The sequence below is a fragment of the Clarias gariepinus genome, chromosome 9 (assembly GCF_024256425.1).
Source record: "Clarias gariepinus isolate MV-2021 ecotype Netherlands chromosome 9, CGAR_prim_01v2, whole genome shotgun sequence".
Classification (NCBI taxonomy): domain Eukaryota; kingdom Metazoa; phylum Chordata; class Actinopteri; order Siluriformes; family Clariidae; genus Clarias; species Clarias gariepinus.
The window spans coordinates 29,478,222-29,490,949 of NC_071108.1; the positions used below are offsets into that span (position 1 = coordinate 29,478,222).

Consider the following 12,728-nt stretch of genomic DNA (forward strand, 5'->3'; position numbering starts at 1 on the left):
TTATGCCTTGTAGTCGTCTTTGAGTGTAGTGTAACAATGGTCCTTGTTGGGGCATGTAATGTCTTTATAGAAATTTGGTGTGGCACTGAGGTGGAATATAAACATTGAACACTGAAAGGAATTGGATGACATTTAATGGTCAGGAGCTCCAGGTTGTGTGTGCAGGTGCGTAATTTCATAGTTATTTGCGGTAAACTAAGAATAACTCAGCCAGCTGACCGGGGCCGCCGGGTTTTGCCATGTCTCGGTGAAACAGAGAAAATTGCAGTCCCAAATGTCTCTCTGAAACTTAATCCTAAATTGTTTTCCATTGAGCTTTGTTTAGGCGGAGGAGGTGTTCGTTGCATACAAGCTCTCAGCCTGTTCCAGATGGTGGCTTTTTCCCCTGGGGCCACCTCAGGTTGTGTACTTTGTTCTCCCTTAGTTCTCCCTCAGGATCTCACTCGGCCACTTACTAGGTGTCTAGACTGGGCACAACTGGCGGATGATAATTGTTAATGGATCTCGGGCTTGCTTCACTGCAAGGAAACCTGCAAAATCCGCTGCTCACACCAGTCCACTCTACCACTCCCACCATCACTCGCCAGGATGCCAGCTGGGTACTGCCTCTGGACCCGTACATGCACATCGTCAACCCCCCCTCTTTCCATTATCCCTTGTTAAACCATTTCTTTTCAACATTTCTTCTAAGACAAAAAATACCCTTGTCCCATAAGACCTTGCCTTGTGTCTGTGTGTCTGAGGTTGCCACCTGAGTCCTTGAGATCTTACACATGCTACTACCAAATCCACTTTCTGTGTTATATCTTTATTGATCTAATAGTTTTATTGTAGGGTACAAATCACATTTGTGTCAATCCCCACATTGTCATCGCTCACTTACACTCATCTTCCATACTGCATTATCCCGTATTCAGACTCGCCGGGACCTGGAGCCTATCCTAGGAGACTTCGGGCACGTGGCAGGGTACACCATGGAGAGGGTGCCAATTTATCGCAGGGCACACACACACATACACACTCATTCACACACTACAGACAATTTGGGAATGGCAATTAGCCTAATATGCATGTCTTTGGATTGTGAGAGCAAATGGGAGTACCCGGAGAAAACCCACCATGCACATAGAGACAGGAATCGAACCTGGCTGGGAATCGAACCCGAACCCTGAAAGTGCAAGGGCATTGGTGGCTCAGGGGTAAGTCATGCGGAAGGCCCGCGTTCGATCCCCAGCCACTAGAAGCAGTGCCATTCCCAAGCCCAAATAAAATGGGAGGGTTGCATCAGGAAGGGCATCTGGCGTAACACCTGTGCGTAGGTGTGTGTTGATCAGATGGTTCACACATACACACACTCTCTCTCTCTTTCCCTGTACACAGCCACCCCAAGATCTTTTGCCACCCCTTCATATCAAAACAAATAGGTCAATACACACAACTCTAAACCTAGGACAAGAAAGAAGTGCCACCTTGTGGAGTTATTTGGTATTGCTGTGTAGCCTCATTAATAAAATTTTGACTGTTACAGTATATTAGATGATATTGGATTAAAAAAATTGACTGTTGTGCAATGGCCTGTTGTGCATAGTACAGGCATGGCGGCCTGTTCATACCTGTTCTATCATGGGGTAATACTGAAGCTTTTTCAGCATTTCCCCTCACACACAAACAAACACACACACATGCTAAACTGTAACATGCTTATGCAATAATGTCATCCAAATCTCTCTCTCTCTCTCTCTTTCTCACTCTCCTTCTTGCTGTTTATTCCCTCTCTCCCTCACTGTTCCATTGACATTATGACATCATAGTTTTCATATCAACACTATGTAATAGAAGCCACAAGGTCTTGACTAGCACAGATACACTGGAAGGAGACAATTAAGCAGGAAAAAGTTGAGGAAACAGAAAGAAAGGAGAACTCAATGGCCCGAAACATCTTCAATGAGATGCGTCTAGCGAAGGAGCTATGTGATGTCCTTCTCCAGGTTGAAGGTGCCGAGTTTCATGCGCACAAGATCATCTTGTGTGACTGCAGCCCATACTTTAGGATTCTATTCACCAAGGGATGTTACCCTCCAGAAAAACACCAGTACACCATCCCTGGTGTTTCCTCAGAAGTAATGGAGCTGATCCTGGAGTATGCATACGTACAACAGGTTAACATCACGGAGGAAAACGTTTATGAGCTGCTTATCGCTGCTGATTATCTAGCTATAAGCGGCCTGGTTAACAAGTGCTCCATCTTCCTGAAGGCTCAGCTTTGTCAGAAGAACTGCATTAGCATCTGGCGCTTCGCTCGTGTCTACTTCTGCAAGAGGTTGGAGCAGCGGGCCTTTCAGTTCATCCTGCACAACTTTGAGAAGGTGCTGTGCGTCTCTGAGGAGTTCCTGGACCTCAAGGCTGATGAGATGCGTGAGATCCTGGAGAACACCGATCTGAATGTAAAAGAGGTGAAGGTGATGTTTGATGCCATCATGCTGTGGATCAAACATGCGCCATTGGATCGAAAAACACATAGCGCTCTGTTACTGCCCAAGTTGCCCACAGAGTGAACACAGCCAGGGTACTTCTTCTAATTCTTTTTCTTCTTCTTTGATGTTTAAAGATGGTTGGAATCCAGTAGGTTGCAATGCATCCAACTTTAGGTTCTCATTCTCCCTCATCTTCATGGCCTCTTAAAGCAGATTTTCCATGTCTTGCTCTGTGTCTTGAACTCTTTTTCTGCTCCAAAGCTTCCATACACACTATCGTCTCTATCTCAGTGGTTAGATTTCTGCAAGTTGCATTACCGCCACCGTAAGATGCCAAAGCCTTTAAAGCCAACGTTCCAGTCCAGTCTTTAAAAAAAAAAAAAAAACATTAAATTAAATGCTTCCTTCCCCGATGATTGTCTCCCCATTCTAAAAGGCTTAAAGACTTTTAACATTGCCTTTTCTCCTCCCTAGGTCTTGGAGCTGTGCCATCATATCTCTGCTGTACTGTATATATATATTACATGCTCGACAGTCTTACTGTCACGTTGGGTGATAACCTACTATAAGTGAAGAGCTGTTAACGTCGCTGTGTCTAATTTCAGTCTGCTAGACATCTATTTCGTCCTGCATTATATGCAAATGTCTTGCTTTAGGTAATTATCCTACTTCTGTTGCCAGTGTTTGATGCTTTGATACATTTGACTACACACAGACACAATGGCCAATTATGAACTATGAATGCTTATTAAATTCATCTGCTTGACTTTGGACTGTGGGAGGAAACCCATCATCGGGGGAGAACATGCAAACTCAGACCCAAGGTGGGAATTGAACCCTTGACCTTAGAGGTGCAAAGCCACAGTGCTAAACACTACGCCAGTCTGCTTATTATTTAATTACTGATAATTATGCACGAGAGAGAGAGAGAGGAAGCATGAAGGGAAAGCCTTTTAAAATATCTAAACAATTATTGTTGTTAAAAAGATAAAATTACTGCAATATTTATTGTTTAATTCAATAATTTATTTAATATAATTCAATAGGAGAAGTGACAATGCTTCTGATAATAGAATCACATGATCATGCTTCTGATAGAATCCATAAGAGTGAATCATTTCAGCACACGTGATCATGCTTCCGGTAGAACATTGAGAGATCTCTCCTCTCTGCTCATCCTCGATTCTCTCGATCACTGTGTTATTAGAGGGTGTGTTTTTAAAGAGTGTGTTCATCAAGAGTATTATTAGAGAATGTGTTATTGGGGAGTTTGTTATTAGAGATTGTCTAGAGTTATTATAACATATGCCGTTTCAGGTTTTGTATTAGAAAATCTGACAGAAATACAGAATCTTCCCTGATATTTTGTATTATAAATATACAACTCAAATCATGTTTGTGTGTTTGTTTATGTCAAAGGCGTTGATGTCATGTCTATACAGTTGGGCAGCAGGCAGCGTCATCGGCAACTTTTTTGACACACTGTTTATGCTGCCTAATGTCGGTCGGTAAGAATCAACAACTGCTGTCAGGATCTGCACAGTGAGGGAGTCGATGTCTCAGGCGTCACTGTGTAATAGGAGGCAGCGTTATTGAATGTCTCTGCCATATATGTCACATTCATACAGGAAGGCAGTGGGAAGTGACATCATCAACTTTTTTGTGAGCGTGTCACAGTCTTCCCTTACTAACAGGCATCAATTGGGATCTGCGTGCAGGCAAAGCCTTAAATAACTAATCAATACATATTTAGAATAAGAGAAAAATTCTGTTTGGCCTGCCACCAGTGGCCGGTGTTTGGGTGCCCCAGTGTAGCGAGTGGCCAGTGTAGCAGGAGTCCCAGAATGTGGTTTTAATGCAACACAGTGGATGCCAACAGCTGGTAAACACCAAAAAAATATGACATGTCCTCTGCTTGAAAATATTGGAAGTCTTTTAGAATGGGGGGTCGCAGATCAGAAAAGGCAGCAATAAATGGGTTTTATAATAAAGACTGGACTGGAAAATCGCCTTTAAGCAGTCAGGATAATGAGGGACAGTGACAGCAATAGGTGGTGCTTTTGCAATTTCCTGGATGCCATAAAACAAAAACAAAAAAAGAATAATATAGTTGCAAGCAACGATGATCGGGCCCAAGCACCTGCGCCATCATCACCTGGGTGCACCAGGAAGACACAGTAGGCACAATGAGCACATGCATTTACAGGGGAAGTAGCAATACCATTATGACATAGTTATAATTATGAAAGATATTAGACACTTTTTGCAAAACATTTAAAGTCTCACCATGGTTAAACCGCTTTGAAGTTTTGCATCTTCAGTTTCTCAAGATCTTATTGGCACAGTTTGATGGCAATCATATAAATCTCCTAGGCGGAGTATATCAAAGGCCACTGAGTGCATTTTCAAACAACCCAAAATTACTGAAAAATTAGAAGAGCCTATGACATGCACAGCGAAATTTGTTAAGCTTAATGAAATCTAAATGTCTATCGCTCAGGCATTCTAATGGCAGCAGATTCCAACATGTGCAGATTGCTACATTTTTTAGGCATGATAATCCCCCAAAACTCAGGATGCTGGAAAAAAATCCTTAAAAGAACAAGATAGCCATTACACATTATGTCATCATAGGGCTGGTGTCATAGTGCTTGGGCCCTAAATATATCTTCTGCAACAATGGGGCCACGTGGGGAGCTGCAGCGATGTGACACCACACTCCATTCGCAGGTAAATGGTAGCACGTGGGTTCAGGATCTGCATGCGGCTGAAGCCGCAGGTACTTTTAGTCTGTAATAAAACACACACTGGCTACACTAACTTAAGTGCACAATTGGTATTTCCCAATTAAACCCAGACCTCTCTACCCCCACCCAAGTTCCCGCTACAGTGCGTCTAGGGCAGATAAATGGTAATAAAAGAAAAAGAGCATAATTTTCAAAATTAATATGTCCAAAAATCACATTTTCACATCTCAGGGAAGTTTGTGGGGATACAGCGGAGATGATGTCCATGACATATTTCCAGAACCTCTTTGTGTCGCCCCACGACCAATCAAGCTCGAAAATTACAAACAGGCATACAGGGGTTACATTGACATAGATGGCAGCGAGGATATAAATGCAACATTCAGGACCTAGTGAAATTTAGATAATCGCCAAAGTAAAGTGTTTATCGATGGTCTGTATAGGTCCGGAAAAATACTAATAGGGATCGTTCTGATTTTGTGGTGTCTAGTTGGAGAGATGAGGGAAGAAAGCGTGATTAGGAAGGCATGGTAAGAGAGTGTGAAATGGTAGAGTTGTAAAAATGTCAGGTCATGAGAAAAAAAACGGAAGCATCTAATGTGGATGGTTCAGGAAGCAAGAGTTAGAAGCAGGGAAGAAGTCTAAGTATGGATTGCTGAATATAGTAGTAAGATTTGATGGAGAGGGAGGGAAAAGAAGGTTGACCTATTTAAACTAATAAGAATTGTTAGAAGTCAGGTAGGAAAAATAAAATATGCGCAAGTGTTAAGAGATGAGAACTTTTAATTAGACTGTAATATGCACTGTAAAAAAATTCATAATTTTAACAGTAAAATACCATATAAAATGCTACAGAATCAAACCGTATTTTACAAAACTTGGGATAACCCTAGAATTTACAGTGAAAAAACTGTAATTAGTTTTACAGAGTAAGACCTTAAATTTAACAGTTTAAAACATATAAAAATATGGTTTATTGCAGTCAAATTTATGATGTACTTTATTTATAAAAAGGAAACTCTCAGAGAAGGTATTTGTTACTAATATCATGAAGGCTCAGTTTATATTTTACTAAACTTTTGTTGATAGAAAAATAAACCGTAAAAAAAATGTATTTATATTTAAAAAATTAAAAAATAAACCGTAAATTTTACGGTAAAAAAAACTGGCAGCTGTGGTTGCCAGAAATTTACCATTAAAAAATGGTAGCAACATTATTGGTTGTACGGGATTGCACTCATTATACTGTACATTTTACGGATTTTAATAGTTTTTTCTACGGTTTACAAATAAACCATACATTTTACGGTAAAAACTGGCAGCTGTGGTTTTTCCAGAAATTTACCAGACATGCACGTCAGCACATTTCCTTCCCTTTTCCCCCTTCCTTCGTCCTTAAACCCTTTCCTTCCCTAAGTAAAATTACCCCTTTTCCTATGGCGTTATATTTCTGCCACAATTCTGAGCGCGTGGTTTGACATTTTGAGAGCAGACAAAGCACTCTATGCGCGTGCAATGTCTCCACTGCGCGCTCAACAGCTCGATTCTGCGCGTGCAATGTCTCCACTGCGCGCTCAACAGCTCGATTCTGCGCGTGCAGTTCCTCCCCTGCTTGCTCAACATGTTCTCCGCGCACGCGCGACTTCTCGACTCTGTGCGCGCTCGACTCTGTCTGCACACGCGTGCAACGTTTGTTTTCTGTGCGCGCTCGACTCTGCCTGTACGCTCGCTCAACTTTGACCAGTGTTACAAAACTGCCACAAAACCAGCCATAACTCCCAGCCATTTGCATTGGGCAGCAAAGAAGCTCACTCGTCTCTCCAAGTGCCTGCTTAGCGGTGAAAAACGCTACAATATTTAACACCCCAGTGCAGTGTGCACTTAAAAACCACAATGCAGGACCGAGGACATTTTAACAATTTTAACATGTGTGTGATAAAATAATTTTTTTGTGTAAAGTTGTAATAAAAGGTCTTCTATAAAATTATATGCTTAGATTGTCTGCCCAAAACGCTTAAAAATGTCCACCCTTTTTGACATTTGGGGATGTGGGTGTGGATGTGCTAGGTGTAAATGTGGAGAAAGCATAAAGTCAAAGTGTTACAACTGTGGAGGTAGTCATAATCTAGCTTATCTAGAGAGGTAGAGGTGCAGCATATTAGAGCAGGGGAAAAGGCAGCAGCACTAGAATAGATGTTACCTCTGGAAAGAAATGTGGTCTAGTGTGCAAATGGTCAGTAGATCATGGTGGGACTATAGGGAGTGAGCATTTTCCCATCTGGTGCAAGATAAATACTGGTTCCTTCTCAACGACAAAAAGCGGATCATAGAAAAAGCAAGTTGGGAAATGTTTATGGAAGAAAGTGAGTGATGCTTATGCCAGGTCAAAGAGGAAATGAGCAAATCAGTTCATCCCTAAAAGTAAAGGCCACAACAGTATGGCAGTAGTACCATGATGGAATGATCAATGTAAGAGAGCAGTGAGAAACAGAAATAAAGCATTTCTCTGTTTAAAGGAATGTATGAAGTACTGATGGCACTAGAATGGGCTGAGCAGTTAGTCACCGAAATACAGTGATTTGTAGTGACTAGGCACCAGCACTTACAAACATTAGTGCAGGTACAGCCAGAAGCCACCAGGATCTTGTGTATGAAATCATGTTAGCTAACTCAAGAAGAGTTGGACAAAGGAAAAATGTCTTTTCTCTGGGTTCCAGCCCATTTGGGTCTTCGGGGAAAGAAGAAAGCAGACGAGTTGGCAAAAGAAGCACCCAAAGTGGATGTTAAGGTAAAGGGCAAATTATCTAAGTCACAGTGAATGGTATAGTGTGGAGAAAGGCTGAACAACAATAGCAACTGAAGTGGGATAATGAACCACAAGCAAGACATTCGCATGTAATACAGGACAAAGTAGATGTGATAAGGAGGGAGAAAAATGAAAAAGAGGAAATATTAATTGGCAGGCTAAGAATAGAACACTATTCAATAATAGCACTCTCAATAGCACTCTATTTATAAAAGGTAACCTGTCCAATGGAGCAAAAGATCTTCCATGAATATCTGCCCTGTTATCTTTAATAAAACAAATGCAGGCTACACTAACTTAAGTATGCAATAAGTATTTACCAATTAGCCACCAAGCCCCTCCACTCCCTACCCAAGTGCTGCCCTATGATTATGACACCATGTTTTGCCTATGCTATAGATTTCCGGCACGAGACATTTCACTTTCACACCGATTCCTGTTGGACTTTTAATTAATACTAGCTCTTTTTACCCCCCCCCCCCTCCCCCCCATTATCACATCTACTTTATCCTGTATAAATGCAGCTTTTCAGTCCGTTTTCCTTAAAAAAAAATAATAAAAGATCTATTATGATGTCATAGAAGCCAAACTCCTGACCACGTCTGAGGCTATACTGAAAGTCACTCTTGACTAACACAGATACACTGAACACTAGACAAGTGAGCAGAAGAAAGTGAATGCAATAGAGAGCAAGGAAGATACGATGGCCAAAAATGTTTTCAATGAGATGCGTTTAGCCAAGGAGCTATGTGATGTCCTTCTTAAGGTCGACGGTGCCGAGTTCCATGCACACAAGATCATCTTGTGTGACTGCAGCCCATACTTCAGGATTCTATTCACCAACCGCTGTTACCCTCCAGATAAACACCAATACACCATCCCTGGTGTATCCTCACAGATAATGGAGCTGATCTTGGAGTATGCATACGTACAGTGGGTTAACATCACGGAGGAAAACGTTTATGAGTTGCTTATCGCTGCTGATTATCTAGCAATTAGCAGCCTGGTTAACAGTTGCTCTGTATTCCTAAAGGCTCAATTGTGTCTGGAGAACTCTATTGGCATCTGGCGCTTTGCTTGTTTTTACTCCTGCAAGAATTTGGAGCAGCGGGCCTTCCAGTTCATCCTGCACAACTTTGAGAAGGTGCTGTGCGTCTCTGAGGAGTTTCTGAAGCTCAAGGCTGATGAGCTGTGCGAGATCCTGGAGAACAACAATCTGAATGTGAGAGAAGAGGAGGTGGTGTTCGATGCCATCATGCTGTGGATCAAACATGCGCCACTGGATCGAAAAACACATATCGCACTGTTACTGTCCAAGCTGCGTATGGGACTCCTGAAGCAGGAATATCTTCTAAATAAGGTGAGGAAAAACTATTTAGTCACAGATGACAGAGAATGTAGGAGTATCATCTTTAGAGCTCTGGTGGATAAATATAGACTCAACCCAGATGAATTTAACTCTGATCTTGCTCGACCTCGGCTGCCCAGGCCGCTCTGCTAGACGATAGTGGTCACAACGATAAAGCTCTCATTAATGCCATAGAGGTACAGTATATGATCTGCGAGCAGAGCTCTGGGTCAATGTGACGTGCAGCCGTTGGACTCGACAAGCCTATTACGGGACAGCGTACCTCGGCGGCTTCCTGTACATCACTAGAGCCTGGGCTGAGGCGTCACCCATGTACTCACCAGAGTTATTTGAGTGCATGTGTGAACTGGATGGCCTAACCGAAAATCATGTGACCAATCAGAGGAGCAAAATAGCACTGATGCATGAACAGAGGAGCAACAAAAGTGCTACTGTGCTGAACAGCAAAGTGATTGTATGGAGGGTTTGACAGGAATAACTGTTTGTTAATGGTGAAATGTTACAGTCCTCAGATGGACCAGTGAACATTTGGTCACAGAAACAACCAAAAACAACCATAAAAAATGATCGTGTGTATCTGTGTTATTTCTTTGCCTACATGTGGCCTAACTGTATGTGACCCATTAAAAAAAAAAAATCTCAGTAATGTTTGTATGGTTGGTTAGAATGAAATAAAATTGATTTGCCTAGGCTGTTCTGAAAAAAAAGTATGTTACTCTATATTGCACAATTTTGATCCCAAATATATTTATTAAAACATAGAGATGCAAAAATGGACAAAATGGATCTCTGGAATGTGAAATTGATAGAAATATCAAATAAAATAAAACACCTTGTTAAAGTGTCAGGAATAATGTAGATGTGCAGGTGAGAAAAACAGGACATAGACATAAGACATTTGTGAAGAAAAAGACAAGGGTCGGTCGATCGGCAGATCACAATATACTAGAGCAAGCAGAAAATTGGAAAACCAATATAATGAATCAAAATCATTAAGCACCTGGGTAATTGGGTGCAGGTGTGTTTACAACTTCGGTGATGTGAATCGTGATTGTTGGGAGTTTTAATTCAGGTTCCGCCATGCTTCTATGTAGATAGGACCTTTTCTGTTCCACTGTCTTAGCTGGCCCGACAGAGCCCCTCCCTTGAGGAGCTACCTCCGGGAGCGATTCTCCTCTTTGGTCACCCTCTGGAGCGTGGGGCTGGCCAGTGAGGATGGTTTATGTGGAAATCCTCAATCACTAGTGGTTCCAGTACGTCCTGTGTTAGGACCCAGCATCTCTACTCTGGTCTGTTACCCCTTATAATCGATTAGGTATTGTAGTTTTCCCTGTCGCTTGTGCTGTTTTAAGTTTAGTATGTTTCTGATTAAACATGGGATTAAATGTAGTGATTTAGAAAAGTGGTCTGTTATTACTAAGATGTATGATGGTATGCCCCTGGGAGGTTGGCAGGTCTGTGATAAAGTCAATGGATACATGTGACAAAGGTCTCTGTGGTATGGGTAGTCGTAAGTGTTTGCCTGCTGGTAGAGAACGAGGTACTTCGGCTTGCATACATGCCAAGTCGGAGGTGATGTATTTGTTAATGTGTCTCCTCATAATGGGCCACCAGTATCTTCCCTGAAGCAGGTCGTATCTTCATAGTGTGCCTGGGTGTCCTGAAGCCGGTGATGCATGATGAGTTTGGATAATCAGAACAAACCTTTTGCCTGCCGGACATAGTCTTGAAGATTTAGTGCTCGGGTATGATCCCATCCCTCTTGTCCTCTTCAGGCAGGGCTTCTTACACGTGTATACGTGATAAGGCATCAGCCTTTGTGTTTCTGAAGCCAGGCTGATATGATAAGTGAAAATCTAATCAAGTAAGGAGGAGTACACGTTTATTTGTTTAGCTGCTTTAATGTATTTGAGCTCCATCCAGCCAGTGATGCCATTTTTTTTTTACTGCTAGTAGTTCTCTTCTTGGTCTGGACATCCTCAGTTTTCCTCACATTAGCTGTGGTTTGACACAGTACCTGGTTGTTTGGAGAAGGGGTGGTCTTTCTCTTCATCTCGTGTGGATTTTTTGGGCATGTGCACACGTTGTCTCTCTGATAGCTTGAAACAATCTGGTCCTTGCTGTTCTCAGCAAAGTTTACCTAGGGAAAACGTCTTAATACAGCCGATTTAGAATAGACCAGCGATGACAGTACAAGCCAGGCAAGGCATCGCAAAGAAAAGTTTGAATCGTTACCTCATTACCACACGAGTATTACATTTTGTCATGTTGTTGTCGTGTCGTCGCTCTTGTTTGCAGATTTGCACATGCACTTTATATTGTCTTTTTGTTGTCTTTTCTATCCTACTTACATACTTTTGTTACTTTATTAGGTTAATTAGTTTTGGCTCAGCTAGTTAGCTAGGTTAGTAAGGTGTCTTAGTTAGCTAGTTAGTTTGATTAATTTATGTTGTTAATTTATGCTGCATGTATGTAGCACCTGGGTCCAGGAGGAACGTTGCTTTGTTTCACTGTGTATTGAACTGTTTATGGTTCAAATGACAATAAAAGCCTACTTGACTTAACTTGAAAATTAACTGTTACTTATTTTATACTTTTGATTACCTAAAATTTTGATGGTCTGATATGAAAAGATGCCATGCCATACATTTTTGAACACATTTAGATGTGAAGTTCTGAATTATTGTCTCACCTTTTGATGAGAACCCAATGTCTTTGACTGTGTAATGAAACACTGCATGGCAAAACCAGCCCAGACTATCTTTTGGTTCCTGAATAGGACCTGGAACCTTTAGTAGGTAGGTATCCATTTTTTCATAATTGTTGTTATGTTTTCTGATTTGGTAGTTGGTTTCTGGATTTTTTTTTTTTTTTTTTTGGGGGGGGGGGGGGGGGGTTTGTTATTTTGTTTTGTTATTTTGTTTTCACATTTGTAATTATGTTTTAGTTGTGTTATTTTTGTTTTTTTAATTAGTTTTTAGTTATTTTCTTTTCTTTTTGTATTTGATATTTTGTTTTTGTTATTTTGTTTTTTAATTTGTTATTTTGTTTTCAGTTTTTTATTTTGTTTTTGGATTTATTTTGTTTTTTGGATTTGTTATTTTGTTTTCAGTTTTGTTATTTTGCTTTGCATTTGTTATTTTGTTTTTGATTTTGTTATTTTGTTTTTTAATTTTTATTTTGTTTTGAGTTTTGTTATTTTGTTTTTTAATTTGTTATTTTGTTTTCAGTTTTGTTATTTTTATTTGAATGTATTTTTTTATTTTATTTTGTTTTGCACTTTTTAGCCACAGAAAAATTGTGATGGGCGGAAAATGTTTGAAAAACTTACC

General features: G+C 40.8%; 1 pseudogene; it reads left to right on the plus strand.

Moving 5' to 3' along the window:
• The first annotated feature begins 497 nt into the window (after positions 1 to 497).
• LOC128530621 (kelch-like protein 10) lies at positions 498 to 9,865 on the plus strand (annotated as a pseudogene).
• Positions 9,866 to 12,728: the final 2,863 nt, after the last annotated feature.